The following is an 18,893-nucleotide window of genomic DNA, read 5'->3' on the forward strand; positions in this document are numbered from 1 at the left end:
GGATGAGGTCAAGAAGACGGTCTTTCCCTTATCTTTGAGGGATAAGGCGTTGACATCGTATAGGCTATGTGATGATACTGGATCATGGAACTACAATCGGTTGAAATTGGAATTTCATCAAAAGTTTTATCCTATGCATTTAGTACATCGTGATCGGAATTATATTTATAATTTTTGGCCTCGTGACAGAGAAAGCATTGCTCAAGCTTGGGGGAGGCTTAAATCAATGTTATATTCATGCCCCAACCATGAGCTCTCGAGAGAAATTATCATTCAGAACTTCTATGCTCGGCTTTCTCATGATGATCGCACCATGCTTGACACTTCTTGTACCGGTTCTTTTATGAAGAGAGATATTGACTTCAAATGGAATTTATTGGAGAGAATCAAACGCAACTCTTAAGATTGGGAGCTTGATGAAGGTAAGGAGTCAGGTATTAATTTCAAGTTTGATTGTGTTAAATCCTTTGTCGAAACAAATACTTTTTGTGATTTTAGCGCTAAGTATGGACTTGACTCTGAGATAGTAGGTTCATTGTGTGAATCATTTGCTGCTCATATTGATCTCCCCAAAGAGAAGTGGTTTAAATATCATCCTCCCTTAGAAGTCAATGTAGTTAAACCCAATCCAGTTGAAGAGAAAGTCATTGCCTATAATGATCCTATTGTTCCCAGTGCTTACATTGAGAAACCACCTTTCCCTGTTAGGATGAAGGATCATTCTAAAACTTCAACTATGATACGTAGAGGATACATTAGAACACCTACACCCCCTGAGAAAATTAGAGTTGAACCTAGCATTCTATTATCAAATATCTCCTGTCCGACAATGTTGATGGCCATAATATTCACTTCTGTGAAGATGCTGCTAGAATTGCTAAACCACACACTAGAGACAAACATATGCCTGTTGTTGGCATGCCTGTTGCTTCTGTTAAGATAGGAGATCATTGTTATCATGGTTTATGTGACATGGGTGCTAGTGTTAGTGCAATACCTCGATCCTTATATGATGAAATTAAAGACGAGATTGCACCTGTTGAGATAGAACCCATTGATGTCACTATTCAGCTTGCCAATAGAGATACTATCTGCCCTGTGGGAATTGTTAGGGATGTTGAAGTATTGTGTGGTAAAACGAAGTATCTTGCTGATTTCCTCGTTCTTGCTACCACACAAGATAGCTTTTGTCCCATCATATTTGGCAGACCTTTTCTCAACACTATCAATGCTCATATTGACTGTGAGAAGCAAACTGTCACTGTTGGCTTTGAAGGTGTGTCACACAAGTTCAATTTCTCCAAGTTTGGTAGACAACCTCATGAAAAAGAGTTGCCTGGTAAGGATGAAACTATTGCCTTAGCTTCTATTGTTGTGCCTCCTACTGATCCCTTAGAGCAATACTTGCTTGAGCATGAAAATGATATGCATATGGATGAAAGGGATGACATAGATAGAGTTGTCTTTGAATAATATCCTATCCTTAAGAATAACTTGCGTGTTGAACTGCTTGGGGATCCACCCCCACCAAAAGGTGATCCTGTGTTCGAGCTTAAACAGTTGCCAGATACTCTTAAGTATGCTTATCTTGATGAGAAAGAGATATATCCTGTTATTATTAGTGCTAGCCTCTCAGAGCATGAAGAAAAGAAGTATCTAAAAACTCCGAGGAAGCACCGTGCTGCTATTGGATATACTCTTGATGATCTTAAGGGCAATAGTCCCACTCTATGCTAGCACAAGATTAAAACTGATCCTGATTCCAAACAAGTTGCTGATCATCAAAGGAGATTAAATCCTAAGATGAAAGAGGTAGTAAGAAAAGAAATACTAAAGCTCCTGCAAGCGGGTATTATCTATCGTACTGCTCATAGTGATTGGGTGAGTCCGGTGCATTGCGTCCCTAAGAAGGGAGGGATTACCGTTGTCCCTAATGATAAGGATGAATTGATCCCACAGAGGAATATTACTGGCTATAGGATGGTGATCGATTTTAGGAAATTGAATAAGGCCACTAGGAAAGATCATTACCCTTTGCCTTTTATTGACCAAATGCTAGAAAGACTGTCTAAACACACGCACTTCTGCTTTCTAGACAGTTATTCTGGTTTCTCCCAAATACCAGTTGCACAAGCTGATCAGGAGAAAACCACTTTCACCTGCCCTTTCGGTACCTTTGCTTATAGACGTATGCCTTTTGGCTTATGTAATGCACCTGCTACCTTTCAAAGATGTGTGATGGTTATATTCTCCGACTTTTGTGAAAAGATTGTTGAGGTTTTCATGGATGACTTCTTCATTTACGGGTCTTCTTTTGATGATTGCCTCACCAACCTTGATCGATTCTTGCAGAGATGTAAAGACACCAACCTTGTCTTGAATTGGGAGAAGTGCCACTTTATGGTTAATGAAGGCATCATCGTAGGACATAAAATTTCTGAAAGACGTATCGAAGTCGATAAGGCTAAGGTTGATGCGATCGAGAAAATACCATACCCCACAGATATCAAAGGTATAAGAAGTTTCCTTGGTCATGCTAGTTTCTATAGGAGGTTCATTAAAGACTTCTCTAAGATTTCTAGGCCTCTTACCAATCTCTTGCAAAAGGATATTCCTTTTGTTTTTGACAATGATTGTGAGGAAGCCTTCGAAATACTTAAGAAGGCTTTGATAACTACACCTATTGTTCAACCACCTGATTGGAACTTACCTTTTGAAATCATGTGTGATGCTAGTGATTATGTTGTTGGTGATGTCCTAGGGCAAAGAGTTGATAAGAAGTTGAATGTTATTCACTATGCTAGTAAAACTCTAGACAAAGCCCAAAGAAACTATGCTACTACGGAAAAGGAATTTTTAGCAGTCGTGTTTGCATGTGAAAAGTTCAGGTCTTACATAGTTGATTCCAAAGTCACTATTCACACTGATCACACTGCTATTAGGTACCTCATGGAGAAGAAAGACGCTAAACCTAGACTTATCACATGGGTTCTCTTGCTAGAAGAATTTGATTTGCACGTTGTCGACAGGAAGGGTGCGGATAACCCAGTAGCAGATAACTTGTCTAGGTTGGAGAACGTTCTTGATGACTGTTGGGACCCCGACTGGTAAGTCGAGATCGCCGTGCCCAGTGATCCCAAGGATCAATGCTCACTGAACACAGATACTGAATAATAGAGTCTTACATCCATACATACCGTTTGCCATAAATGACCTCTTCGGTCGAGTCTTACATACATAGGGCCTTAAAGGCCAAAGTACCAAACTAGACCAATAGCGGAATTATTGGTCGAAAGCGTGAACCCATGCCATCAGCCTTAACCTACAGGCATTCTGACTGGGAAGCATCCTAGCTCGCAAGAACGTCACCGAGTTTATCTTCACCACATCCTGCCTTTCACACCTGGTCAATGAAATAACCAGTGGCAAGCCAATGAGTACTTTGAATGTACTCGCAAACAGTCCATGATATGAACAATGAAAGTGAAGGATAACAGTATCATGCATCTTTAGTGTAACTCAACTGGGTAAGATGATCATGTATATGCATCAGGTTAAAGAATTACTTTGGAAGAACAGGTTACGGATATCAACATATCTGCGATGGGCTAAACCATCCGGGTTCACCCTTCATGCCAAGTCATCGGACTTGTCATAATCTCAATGTATTAATGAGGGCTAAACCATCCGGGTTTACCCTATGTGTCAAGTCACCGAACTTGATCATAATACTGTGATTATCATGATTATAGAAAACACCTTTTTACACCACACACACACACACACTTGGTTTATGCGGAAACTCGGGACGTAGTTTAAGCAGCACCACCCAACTGTCCTTGACCATGGACACGGCTATTCGAATAGTTTACACTCTGCAGAGGTAGTACGCTGGACCCACGAGAAACGGAATACTTCCGTGTCATCTACGACTCGCGGTATATCACATATACCCGAGGTAAGTATCCGATCATCATCTTTCCCCTGACGATACTAGACAAAGAGATCCACTCGATTGGTACCCAGCCCACATGTTGTACGTCTTACGAGCACCGACTCTGGACTGTATCAACCATGCAGGGACCAACGGTGTGCCTGGAACTCATAATAATGGCATAGTCGTCCTACCTGGCACGACCCCATCACGAGAGTGACACCGATCACTCCCGCCACTAGTAATGTGGCTCTTTGCTAGCACCGACGAGAGTATTCAACAAAGCCCCGTCCCATAAAGGAGTATCGTGGTCGTACTGGGTAAGGTTGGGACGTTCGACACATCATAAATCTAATCCATTTCCGAAACCATACTCACACCAAAATCACCGGTGCATCACTTCACCAAAAGTGATCACCAACTCATCATCACTCTCGGGCATTAGTGGCACCCGACGGGGTTTTCATAAACTCTTTATTTAACTCATCATTATGCTCATGATAAAATTCTCTTATATAATTACTTGTCCACATGATATGCCTTAACATTACTTGTCATCATGATAATATCGTGACCTTCACGGTCAAGCTCAATGCAGTGATTATGCTATACTAGTCAACATGAAAGTAGCAAGATCCTCGTAGATGGTAAGATCAAGCTCATCATGTTTGTGCTCCGAGGAGCTATGTGAATATCACTACTATAATGCAAGGGCTTCGAAGAAGCCTTCGGTATCATCACATCGGTGATGAACCGGCATCGTGATTACATGCAACGGAAAATACTTGTTATTCTAGCATGCATCATTTTATTTACTTAAGTCATGGCAAAAGGGCATGCTTGCCTTGCTCATGCAAGTCCTCGGGGTCTTCGAGGTCTTCCGCTCCGTCCCCGAATACTCCGTCTACCGACAACTGAATCCTTGCCAAGGAGTTTGAATCATTAGGGGTGTCTAGATGGAAGGAAAGGAGGAATAAGTGACCTTTGAAGAGGTCAACAGAAAGCATTCTGTTAAAAATGAGTGGAGGCACCCATTTAATAGAGGATGATTTTAGAAATATTTAGGGAGTGGTTTCACTGGATTTGGAGTTGAAATGAATTTACTAGGAATTTCTAATGTGGGATAAATAGCAATAGGGAGCTATTTATTATAAGCAACAGAAATAAGTCACACAAAAAAGTTGACTAGGGTTCTAAAAATGAAGAGTGATTTTAGAAGGCTCTGGGAATTGGAATCACTCCATTTGGAGTTGAAATGGAACCTACAGGAATTTTGAAAGGTAGGGCAAATGATATCCAGAGGTGGACTTTAATTATCACACGACAGAAAAATGTCTTGGAAAAATGTGCAAGGCACATAGGTGGGTAGAGCTTGATTTTAGGAACCTGCAGGAATTTGAACCAAGTGATTTGGACTTAGAATAATTTTATAATGGAATTTTGAAGATTATTGATAAATAAAAGGGAGAGAGGGCCTCGGAGAGTTATAACGCGCTCGGCGCGCTAAACAGACAGTGGGCCGGCCCAGCTGTCTCGGCCTGGCTGACCGTGGCCACGCAGGAGTCGTATTCAGTGGAATACGCCTCCGGCTTGGAGGAGGCGCAAGGCTCCTGGGGGCGTCTTCACTTAATCGGTGGGCCTCTGCCCTGGCTCCCTGACGAGGGGCCCCGCATGCAGGAGTTTCTCCTACCTCCAGCATGCGCAGAGAGGAGGAGCAGGAGCCCAAGGCTTGCTGGCTCCCGATGCCCCGGCCAGCTCCGGTGAGGTCCGGCTCCCCGGCGGCTCGGGCGGCCGCGCTGCGCCTACCCGGGGTCTCGTTCCTGTAGGGGAACCGCGGGGAGAGGAGGCCTTGGCCGCGGGGAGAGGGCGGCGTCGGTAGCCGAGGAGATCGGCACCCGGCCACCTAGATGGATGGGACGCAGGGGAGGATACCCCGGAGGGTCCACGGCGAGGGAGAGCTTGGCCCTTCCCGAGCATGGAGCAAGGGCCAGGAGAGGGCCTTGGCCATGGACTGCGCAGGGAAGCCAGCTGCGGGGAGGTCGTCTACCCCCTGGCTTCGGCCAACCGCGAAGGGAGAGAGAGCTGAATGCGCTGGGAGGAGCTCCGTCGGCCTGGGTTACCTCTGGGGGGGAGCTAGATGGGAAGGGGGAGCCGAGGGAGCTCGAGCTCAAGCTCGGCCGAAGCTGGCAATGGAGTCCCGGTCATTGGAGGGGGAAAGAAGAAGAGGAGCTCAAGGGGGGAAGCTCAGGAGGAGCCCAAGGGATAGTGGAAGAGGTTCTGGAGGCTCGGCGCGCTCGGGGGGAAGCCATTTGGAGAGAGGAAGGAAGAGAAAGCTCGGGAGCTCTCTGGGGCTCTGAGAGCACGAGGTAGACAGCATGCCAGAGGGGTTTTGGAAGCTTGCTGGTGGAGGGGAATGGCTTGAACGGTCAAAAGGAGATGCGTTGATGCTCTGAGACATGGTGCCAAGGAGGGAACCGAGCTGCAGGAGGAGGAGAGGGTGCAGAGCACCATTAGTGCAGGCCAGAGTGGTGGTCACCACCCCACCTGGTGTCCTGGGGCACCCCTTGGCCAGGCCAAGGTGTCAATCATGCAGGGCATGCTTGCCACGATGCACTGGAGGAGTTTGGAGGCATCTGGGGCTGGCTAGGTGGGGTTTTGACCGCTGTTAAGTTTGCAACAGCAAACTTAGGGTGGGTGGACTAGGCACTTACTTGAGAGATAAAGGAATAAGAACATGTCTAGCACTCTTTTCTATAGAAGGACTACAAGACTGCAAAGTTGCAGCTCCAGAAAACAAATGTAGCTAGTACTTGCTGTACAAAGCCACATTTCAGCCAAAAATGGACTTGAAGAGGTGCTGCTCATTTTTCCTACGTGAGCATGCCATAACTTGGTTCTCAATGAAGCCTTGGCACACAAGGGAGGCTCTGGAAAGAATTGGGGTTGTTAGCTTAAGCAGAGGAATGGAAAGAGAGGTAAAAACTGTGTTGCCAAGGTAAAAATGAGAGAAAGTTCCAAAGGAACCTTCCCCAATAATTGACCAGTGGCCATGGAAAAGTTACTGGAGGTAAAATGTAACTATGTGAGGTTGTGGTAGAAAGTTGAGCTCAAGGGTAAAAGTAGAAGGGGCAATAGAAGCCAAATTAGTGAGTGCACACAAGGTGTTTGATCTGTGTTTAGGCTACCAGATGGATTCCAATGGCTATGAAACTTAACAGGATCAAATAATAGATGAAAATAGGCTTGCACACCAAATTTGGGATTTGCTGGATAAGTTTTCCAATGTAGACCTGGAAAACCCTAGAAATGGGCAGAAATGGGATTCTGTTTAGAACCCTATTCAAATAAATTCCCACAAGTCCAATATTTGGTGTAGGGGCATTATTTGAGCATTAGGGCATGCACAGAAAGTTTGAGGTCAATTGGACAAACTTTACAATGTAAAGTTTGTCAAAGTCAGAAATCAACAAAGAGGGTTTTGAGGGTTTTAGGACAAGTTCCTCTATTCTCCTTGGTGTACCACTTGGTGTGGATGCCTCATTGGAGTACTGGAACATGTCCACCAAATTTGAGCACAATTGGAGACACTTCACCATGTAGTGTTGCTCAAATTTGATTCTGGACAGATAGGGTTTTAGAGTGATTAGGGGAGTCAAATCAACTTGGATTGAAATGAAACTTGGCAAGATCATCAAGGATATCATAGATGACATGCTAGAATTTTACTGGAATTTATTGAGAGTATTTCTTATAGAAATATTCCAAAAGCTTGAAATAGACAGGAATGGTTTTGGAGGGGTTTGCCCAATATTTTGAACATGGCCATGTGTTGAAACTCATAAATATGGAATAAATATATCCACTGAGTTTCCCTAAAAAAATTAAATATTTTGAAAGCAATAAAAATAACTTTCCTTCATAGGAGACCATTTCTGGCCTCACAGAAAGGCTTTTAAATAAAATAATAAAAAAACTTTTAAAATAATAATAAGATGGTTTTTGGAAGTCATTTTGATAATAGGTTTTAAATAAAAGTTTTGGTGCAGAAGAAATTCCTTAATTTGAGGACTTGTAGTACAAACCTCATTTCAGGGGTTTGAAGGTTCAATACAAAGAAAGGCTTTTTGGTGAAAATAATATTTGGTAAAACAGATATTCTTCCTAAACACATGGCATGATCATTAGGCAGGAGATCATGGTATGAAAAGATGATTACGAGAGTGACAAGATTAAATGGGAATCAATCACATGCAAAACAACCAGACAGACAATAGTCACTCCAAGCATCACAAGCATTCACAAAAAATTTAATTGGTCCTAAATTTTGAAATAAGTTAGTTAGTCAGGAAAGCCAAAACTGGGATGTGACAGACCTTACCCTCTTAAGAAAATCTCGTACCCGAGATTTGTTAAGACGGAAACAAGGGTCTGCTCCTGCTATGCTCCAGGACTTACTAGCAGCGATAATCCAAATGCGGTCTCATGGGGTCACCTCAAGAATACCACTTATTGGTGCCTCAGCGTTCTATGAGGATGTTGGAGAAAGGGGAGGTTGCTATATTTGGTTGCTAGCCGTACCTTTTGCCTGTCACTTGCTCCGGCTGACAAGTGGGCCCAGGGTCCGTTGTCAGCCTCTTCTTCTACCTCTGGTTCTTCTTTCTTGGGTGAGCCCCAGGTGTTGTCTCCACTTGCGGTGCCTAGGGCGTACGGTGTCCGGGGCCGCCCTACGATGGCGTGCGGTGAGCCATCTGCCGGCGCAGCAAGCACTCACCTCGCGGGCCTGGCATGTCGGCACTGCTTTGGGATTCCCAGCGAGCACCGACGGCCGAGCGGCAAACGGGGCTGGTGGCCTGGCTAGTGGTTCTCCGGTCCCGGCTATAAATTGGCCAGGGAGTCCTTCTAGTTCTCCACCCAGCCTCACCACTTGCTGTTGCTCCGGTCCTCTTCTTCTTCTGCTGCTATAGGTGCTCGAGGAGAATGCCAATGGCTGACGAGACTCCGGGATGGCTCATCATCTTCTTGTCCGGGATGGTGGCGTTGCTGGTCGGGGTCTCGGCGCTGTACTGTGCAATTGTCCACGATGATCGCCAGGATGCTGTCACCTGCACGGTGGCTCTTCGCGGTGGCAGGGTTCATGACGATTAGGCGCCTGCTCGGCGCAAGCAGGGTGTTAGTGTGCTAGTGGTGTCCTTGTGGTCTCTTCCTATGAAGGAACCGAGGTGCGTCATTGTGGCAATTGGTTAACCGCTGGTGTGCTGTGTAGTCGTAGGCGCAGTTGTGGTCTCGGTAGAGGTTGTTCCCAGTGGGTCTGTCCTTACTGCCTAGCATGTTGTGGTCGGTTTAGTCGATGTTGGATTTGCAATAAAATGTGCCGTTCTTCTGTGTCGTCGAGGCTTCTTGTTGCTTCATCGCCGTTGTCGTGGCTTCCTCGTCACGGCGGTTCTTCGTCTTGACTTGAGTAGGATAGACTTCCGTCGTCTTGGAATTGCTTCGAGAAGTCCACCTTCTCGAGATATCACGGTACCCTCGAGAGGTATGACGATCGGCGTTCCTGGGGTCGACCAAACACGGCTAAGGTGCGTTCTTCCTCTTACTGGGTGAGTAAGTACTTCATCGGTAAGGATGACATCCTACCTTCCCAAACACGACATAAGCACAGTGCTCAAAAGTCAGGTGAGGAGAACGGGACTTGCTATGGGCGGGTACTGGCCACAATTCAACGACTTAGAGTCGTCTTCTATGGTCGTAGCCCGTCCATCTTGTGGCTAAGCGAAGCTTTAGGGTCTCAAGGAACTTAAGATGTGGGCGAACAAATATCATCTTATCTCTAAGCACATTCCTTAGATGCCAATAGTTCGACCGCTAACTTGAGACGACATCATCTCATCTCATCAAGGATATCACCCTACGTGGGTCAACTCCACACCGCTCATGCTAGTCAACTCCGGGTTGAGGGAAGAACTAACCCAAACACTTACAAGTATGGCATAGCCCCAACTGTACATGCATTACTATGCAAGTACCTTGGGGAGACATACAGCTACCACGATTGAATCTGAGGCACAACAAATCCAATTGTCCACCTAAGTCATCCAAGGAACAGGGTACTACACTACTATATTAAGGAAACATGTAGTAGACCAATCCAATATTTTGTTTCCTTTCCTATGAATCCGATCAAGTAATCCATCAATCCGGCCAACCATGACTAGACTCACCACTCCTACAAATCCAACATTGACGAGGTTCTACATAGCCTCTTAGAGTCTTCATAACTCACATATTACTGCAAGAATTACGTCATAGTATATCCACCAACTTCAATAATCCTGGCCATCTAATTCTCCAAGGCCAAACCACATAGGTTGTAAATCTATTGGACAACTCTAAGTATACGTACTCTGTATCCACCGAGAAACATGGTATCATGATCGAGATTAACGAGCTAAATCCAATTTACTCCAAACCATGTAGTCTTTATCATCCTCAATACTCTGTTAGGATCACCTATTTAAATCCAAGACTCAAATCCAATAAGAAGTCTACTTGATATTCCAAGTCATTATGGTAATGATCTCCAACCATGCCAACTACTAGCTAAAGTCATGTATACCACCAAGAATGAGGTTCGCGATCATAATCATCCTACTAAATCCAATCTTACTCCAGATTATGCAGGTTATACTGTTGTATCAACTCGTTCCACCAAATCCACCTACCTTTATAAGGGTCTCACGATCCACCAAAGTAGTCTAGCTATATCCTCAAGACAACTATTATCGTCGCAACAATCTTAGTCTAATGCCCTCATATCGGAGATCGGTCCTCTTATGGCATCAAGGTTACAGTGCTAGCTTAAGATGAAGGGTACTCGTTCACGGTGATCACTTGTTCCACAAGGAACCCAGTGCTTAGTGGGGTTTATCGGGGACCTACACGTGTTCTGGCAAGTACGTGTACTAGACACGTGACCAGAAAATTTGAGCCGGAAAGGCTTGTGGAGGTTAGTCCGGTCTAGTGTGGTTAAGCGTAGCACAGTCAGTGTCTTCAACGTCAGCCGTCCTTCGAAGTGGATCCTTGGCGCATCTTGTCTTGCTGTCTTCAGTTGTCGAGAGGGGTGTGAGAAAGAGAGAGTGAGCACCAAGGGGAGGGTCTAAGGGTCTCAGTGCAATCAAACAAGTGTTGAAAAAAAAATCAACTCAAACAAGTGCAAAAATTATTTTGAACATCAAAATAAGACAAGTGATATAACCGCATGCTTGTTGCCTAAGCAAAAGTGCGACTTATATCGAAGCACAAACAACAAAAACGAGCAACACACAACATGGTTCATCCGAACCATTTCACGGACTCGACTTCGCATAGGGAATTCATGACTCATCCTATCTTAGGTTCAGGGACTCGACAGTCGTGCTTGCTTCTTGTTCCAGAGAGGAGTCCGCTAAGTCTTCTGGACCTTCTCAGGGTGTTGTCACGCCCCTTGTTGTTGCTTGCTGAAGCAATTTGCTTGAGTTGTAGAGAACTCTTGTTGTCTTCTCATCTGGAAAGTTGCTGACGAAGGTGGTTCTTCATTGATATCACTAACAGGGTCTTCTGTTGTCTTCATGATCTTGTCAGTGTCTTCTTGTCTTCTGAGGCTTCCAGGGTCTCAAGGGGACATCTTCATGCACCGACATTTGCAAGACAGGATAGAGTTCTGATCTGTCAATCATACTAATTGCAATATCGACACCTAGAGCGGGGGATGAAGAGAACCGTTTTCCTGCTCACTAAGGTGAGGCGGACCAAATGGCAAGATTCTCATCCACCGGTGGTGGTCGACACAATTATTTATAACTGACACAGTCGCTCTATTAGTGATACAGATCAAGGCTTGCATACATTATGTCCAGATTATCGTGGGCAAAAGTGGCATCACTCTGGAACAATGTCCAGGGTTTCACCATCTTCTAAGCCTCGATGTCCTCGTTCCTCTTAGAGGTACTACTGTTGGTGTCGTCTGGTCGCGGAGTGGTCTTCTCTGTCCTTCAGCACAGGTGTTTGCATGGAAAGGTTACTTCCTTCCGGGCTGCCTACGAGGATTTCAATTTATCCCGTGGTCAGAAGGACATAAGGATCTAGCGACCATTAGCAAGTTTTGAAATAGTAGACGAGGAGTGTCAAGAAAATAAGAGTGGAAGGCTAGAGCATAACCTTCAATTTCTTTGGAGTTTTAGGAGAGTTGAGAAAATTATATAAGTTTGGAAGTATTTTGAAGGATCGGGAAAGCAGTTTTATCCTAACTAACGTCCATGCTAACTAAGGGCTTCCTACAGTCAGGATGGCTCTGATACCAGTTCTGTTGGGACCCCGACTGGTAAGTCGAGATCGCCGTGCCCAGTGATCCCAAGGATCAATGCTCACTGAACACAGATACTGAATAATAGAGTCTTACATCCATACACACCATTTGATACCATAAATGACCTCTTCGGTCGAGTCTTACATACATAGGGCCTTAAAGGCCAAAGTACCAAACTAGACCAATAGCGGAATTATTGGTCGAAAGCGTGAACCCATGCCATCAGCCTTAACCTACAGGCATTCTGACTGGGAAGCATCCTACTCGCAAGAACGTCACCGAGTTTATCTTCACCACATCCTGCCTTTCACACCTGGTCAATGAAATAACCAGTGGCAAGCCAATGAGTACTTTGAATGTACTCGCAAACAGTCCATGATATGAACAATGAAAGTGAAGGATAACAGTATCATGCATCTTTAGTGTAACTCAACTGGGTGAGATGATCATGTATATGCATCAGGTTAAAGAATTACTTTGGAAGAACAGGTTACGGATATCAACATATCTGCGATGGGCTAAACCATCCGGGTTCACCCTTCATGCCAAGTCATCGGACTTGTCATAATCTCAATGTATTAATGAGGGCTAAACCATCCGGATATACCCTATGTGTCAAGTCACCGAACTTGATCATATTACTGTGATTATCATGATTATAGAAAACACCTTTTTACACCACACACACACACACACTTGGTTTATGCGGAAACTCAGGACGTAGTTTAAGCAGCACCACCCAACTGTCCTTGACCGTGGACACGGCTATTCGAATAGTTTACACTCTGCAGAGGTAGTACGCTGGACCCACGAGAAACGGAATACTTTCGTGTCATCCACGACTCGCGGTATATCACATATACCCGAGGTAAGTATCCGATCATCATCTTTCCCCTGACGATACTAGACAAAGAGATCCACTCGATTGGTACCCAGCCCACATGTTGTACGTCTTACGAGCACCGACTCTGGACTGTATCAACCATGCAGGGACCAACGGTGTGCCTGGAACTCATAATAATGGCATAGTCGTCCTACCTGGCACGACCCCATCACGAGAGTGACACCGATCACTCCCGCCACTAGTAATGTGGCTCTTTGCTAGCACCGGCCAGAGTATTCAACAAAGCCCCGTCCCATAAAGGGGTATCGTGGTCGTACTGGGTAAGGTTGGGACGGTCGACACATCATAAATCTAATCCATTTCCGAAACCATACTCACACCAAAATCACCGGTGCGTCACTTCACCAAAAGTGATCACCAACTCATCATCACTCTCGGGCATTAGTGGCACCCGACGGGGTTTTCATAAACTCTTTATTTAACTCATCATTATGCTCATGATAAAATTCTCTTATATAATTACTTGTCCACATGATATGCCTTAACATTACTTGTTATCATGATAATATCGTGACCTTCACGGTCAAGCTCAATGCAGTGATTATGCTATACTAGTCAACATGAAAGTAGCAAGATCCTCGTAGATGGTAAGATCAAGCTCATCATGTTTGTGCTCCGAGGAGCTATGTGAATATCACTACCATAATGCAAGGGCTTCGAAGAAGCCTTCGGTATCATCACATCGGTGATGAACCGGCATCGTGATTACATGCAACGGAAAATACTTGTTATTCTAGCATGCATCATTTTATTTACTTAAGTCATGGCAAAAGGGCATGCTTGCCTTGCTCATGCAAGTCCTCGGGGTCTTCGAGGTCTTCCGCTCCGTCCCCGAATACTCCGTCTACCGACAACTGAATCCTTGCCAAGGAGTTTGAATCATGTGGGGTGTCTAGATGGAAGGAAAGGAGGAATAGGTGACCTTTGAAGAGGTCAACAGAAAGCATTCTGTTAAAAATGAGTGGAGGCACCCATTTAATAGAGGATGATTTTAGAAATATTTAGGGAGTGGTTTCACTGGATTTGGAGTTGAAATGAATTTACTAGGAATTTCTAATGTGGGATAAATAGCAATAGGGAGCTATTTATTATAAGCAACAGAAATAAGTCACACAAAAAAGTTGACTAGGGTTCTAAAAATGAAGAGTGATTTTAGAAGGCTCTGGGAATTGGAATCACTCCATTTGGAGTTGAAATGGAACCTATAGGAATTTTGAAAGGTAGGGCAAATGATATCCAGAGGTGGACTTTAATTATCACACGACAGAAAAATGTCTTGGAAAAATGTGCAAGGCACATAGGTGGGTAGAGCTTGATTTTAGGAACCTGCAGGAATTTGAACCAAGTGATTTGGAGTTAGAATAATTTTATAATGGAATTTTGAAGATTATTGATAAATAAAAGGGAGAGAGGGCCTCGGAGAGTTATAACGCGCTTGGCGCGCTAAACAGACAGTGGGCCGGCCCAGCTGGCTCGGCCTGGCTGACCGTGGCCACGCAGGAGTCGTATTCAGTGGAATACGCCTCCGGCTTGGAGGAGGCGCAAGTCGCCTGGGGGCGTCTTCACTTAATCGGTGGGCCTCTGCCCTGGCTCCCTGACGAGGGGCCCCGCATGCAGGAGTTTCTCCTACCTCCAGCATACGCAGAGAGGAGGAGCAGGAGCCCGAGGCTTGCTGGCTCCCGATGCCCCGGCCACCTCCGATGAGGTCCGGCTCCCCGGCGGCTCGGGCGGCCGCGCTGCGCCTACCCGGGGTCTCATTCCTGCAGGGGAACCGCGGGGAGAGGAGGCCTTGGCCGCGGTTCGAGGGCGGCGTCGGTAGCCGAGGAGATCGGCACCCGGCCACCTAGATGGATGGGACGCAGGGGAGGATACCCCGGAGGGTCCACGGCGAGGGAGAACTTGGCCCTTCCCGAGCATGGAGCAAGGGCCAGGAGAGGGCCTCGGCCATGGGCTGCGCAGGGAAGCCAGCTGCGGGGAGGTCGTCTACCCTGTGGCTTCGGCCAACTGCGAACGGAGAGAGAGCTGAATGCGCTGGGAGGAGCTGCGGCGGCCTGGGGTACCTCTGGGGGGGAGCTAGATGGGAAGGGGGAGCCGAGGGAGCTCGAGCTCAAGCTCGGCCGAAGCTGGCAATGGAGTCTCGGTCATTGGAGGGGGAAAGAAGAAGAGGGGCTCAAGGGGGGGAAGCTCAGGAGGAGCCCAAGGGATAGTGGAAGAGGTTCTGGAGGTTCAGCGCGCTCGGGGGGAAGCCATTTGGAGAGAGGAAGGAAGAGAAAGCTCGGGAGCTCTCTGGGGCTCTGAGAGCACGAGGTAGACAGCACGCCAGAGGGGTTTTGGAAGCTTGCTGGTGGAGGGGAATGGCTTGAACGGTCAAAAGGAGATGCGCTGATGCTCTGAGACATGGTGCCAAGGAGGGAACCGAGCTGCAGGAGGAGGAGAGGGTGCAGAGCACCATTAGTGCAGGCCAGTGTGGTGGTCACCACCCCACCTGGTGTCCTGGGGCACCCCTTGGCCAGGCCAAGGTGTCAATCATGCAGGGCATGCTTGCCACGATGCACTGGAGGAGTTTGGAGGCATCTGGGGCTGGCTAGGTGGGGTTTTGACCGCTGTTAAGTTTGCAACAGCAAACTTAGGGTGGGTGGACTAGGCACTTACTTGAGAGATAAAGGAATAAGAACATGTCTAGCACTCTTTTCTATAGAAGGACTACAAGACTGCAAAGTTGCAGCTCCAGAAAACAAATGTAGCTAGTACTTGCTGTACAAAGCCACATTTCAGCCAAAAATGGACTTGAAGAGGTGCTGCTCATTTTTCCTACGTGAGCATGCCATAACTTGGTTCTCAATGAAGCCTTGGCACACAAGGGAGGCTCTGGAAAGAATTGGGGTTGTTAGCTTAAGCAGAGGAATGGAAAGAGAGGTAAAAACTGTGTTGCCAAGGTAAAAATGAGAGAAAGTTACAAAGGAACCTTCCCCAATAATTGACCAGTGGCCATGGAAAAGTTACTGGAGGTAAAATGTAACTATGTGAGGTTGTGGTAGAAAGTTGAGCTCAAGGGTAAAAGTAGAAGGGGCAATAGAAGCCAAATTAGTGAGTGCACACAAGGTGTTTGATCTGTGTTTAGGCTACCAGATGGATTCCAATGGCTATGAAACTTAACAGGATCAAATAATAGATGAAAATAGGCTTGCACACCAAATTTGGGATTTGCTGGATAAGTTTTCCAATGTAGACCTGGAAAACCCTAGAAATGGGCAGAAATGGGATTCTGTTTAGAACCCTATTCAAATAAATTCCCACAAGTCCAATATTTGGTGTAGGGGCATTATTTGAGCATTAGGGCATGCACAGAAAGTTTGAGGTCAATTGGACAAACTTTACAATGTAAAGTTTGTCAAAGTCAGAAATCAACAAAGAGGGTTTTGAGGGTTTTAGGACAAGTTCCTCTATTCTCCTTGGTGTACCACTTGGTGTGGATGCCTCATTGGAGTACTGGAACATGTCCACCAAATTTGAGCACAATTGGAGACACTTCACCATGTAGTGTTGCTCAAATTTGATTCTGGACAGATAGGGTTTTAGAGTGATTAGGGGAGTCAAATCAACTTGGATTGAAATGAAACTTGGCAAGATCATCAAGGATATCATAGATGACATGCTAGAATTTTACTGGAATTTATTGAGAGTATTTCTTATAGAAATATTCCAAAAGCTTGAAATAGACAGGAATGGTTTTGGAGGGGTTTGCCCAATATTTTGAACATGGCCATGTGTTGAAACTCATAAATATGGAATAAATATATCCACTGAGTTTCCCTAAAAAAATTAAATATTTTGAAAGCAATAAAAATAACTTTCCTTCATAGGAGACCATTTCTGGCCTCACAGAAAGGCTTTTAAATAAAATAATAAAACAACTTTTAAAATAATAATAAGATGGTTTTTGGAAGTCATTTTGATAATAGGTTTTAAATAAAAGTTTTGGTGCAGAAGAAATTCCTTAATTTGAGGACTTGTAGTACAAACCTCATTTTAGGGGTTTGAAGGTTCAATACAAAGAAAGGCTTTTTGGTGAAAATAATATTTGGTAAAACAGATATTCTTCCTAAACACATGGCATGATCATTAGGCAGGAGATCATGGTATGAAAAGATGATTAGGAGAGTGACAAGATTAAATGGGAATCAATCACATGCAAAACAACCAGACAGACAATAGTCACTCCAAGCATCACAAGCATTCACAAAAAATTTAATTGGTCCTAAATTTTGAAATAAGTTAGTTAGTTAGGAAAGCCAAAACTGGGATGTGACAATGACCCACAACCCATTGATGATAGCTTTCCTGATGAGCAATTGAATGTCATCAATACTTCACGTAGTGCACCGTGGTATGCTGATTATGCAAACTATATCGTTGCCAAATATATACCACCTAGTTTCACATACCAGCAAAAGAAGAAAGTCTTCATTGATTTAAGACATTACTTCTGGGATGATCCTCACCTTTATAAGGAAAGAGTAGATGGTGTTATTAGACGTTGTGTACCTGAACATGAACAAGGACAGATCCTACAGAAGTGTCACTCTGAGGCCTACGGAGGACACCATGCGGGAGATAAAACTGCACACAAGGTATTGCAATCAGGTTTCTATTGGCCCACTCTCTTTAAGGATGCCCGTAAGTTTGTCTTGTCTTGTGACAAATGTCAAAGAATAGGTAATATCGGTAAACGTCAGGAAATGCCTATGAACTATTCACTTGTCATTGAACCATTTGATGTCTCGGGCTTTGATTATATGGGACCTTTTCCAAAATCCAACGGGTATACTCATATCCTAGTTGTTGTTGATTACGTCACTAAGTGGGTAGAAGCTATCCCCACTAGTAGTGCTGATCACACCACCTCTATCAGGATGCTTAAATAAGTTATTTTCCCTAGATTTGGAGTCCCTAGATATCTAATGACTGACGGTGGTTCACATTTCATTCATGGTGCCTTCTGTAAAACGCTTGCTAAGTACGATGTCAACCATAGAATTGCGTCTCCCTATCACCCTCAGTCCAGTGGTCAAGTAGAGCTAAGCAATAGAGAGATTAAACTAATTATGCAATAGACTGTCAACAGGTCTAGAAAGAATTGGTCTAAGAAGCTCGATGATGCACTGTGGGCTTATAGAACTGCCTATAATAATCCCATGGGCATGTCTCCGTACAAAATGGTGTACGGTAAAGCATGTCATTTACCTCTTGAGCTAGAGCATAAAGCTTATTGGGCAATCAAAGAGCGAAACTTTGATTTCAAACTTGCTGGTGAGAAGAGGTTATTTGATATTAGCTTGCTTGATGAGTGGAGAACTCAGGCATATGAGAATGCCAAGTTGTTCAAAGAAAAGGTTAAGAGGTGGCATGATAAAAGGATACAAAAGCGTGAGTTCAATGTAGGTGATTATGTCTTGCTATATAATTCTCGTTTAAGATTTTTTGCAGGCAAGCTTCTCTCTAAATGGGAAGGTCCCTATATTGTTGAGGAAGTATATCGTTCCGGTGCTATCAAGATCAACAACATGGAAGGTAATTGTCCGAGAGTGGTAAATGGGCAGAGAATCAAGCATTATATCTTAGGTACTCCCATAAATGTTGAAATCAATATTATTAATACAATAACTCCGGAGGAGTACCTAAGAGATACTTATCAGCCTGTTTCAGACTCCGAA

The sequence above is a fragment of the Hordeum vulgare genome, chromosome 2H (assembly GCF_904849725.1).
Source record: "Hordeum vulgare subsp. vulgare chromosome 2H, MorexV3_pseudomolecules_assembly, whole genome shotgun sequence".
In the NCBI taxonomy this organism is placed as follows: Eukaryota; Viridiplantae; Streptophyta; class Magnoliopsida; order Poales; family Poaceae; genus Hordeum; species Hordeum vulgare.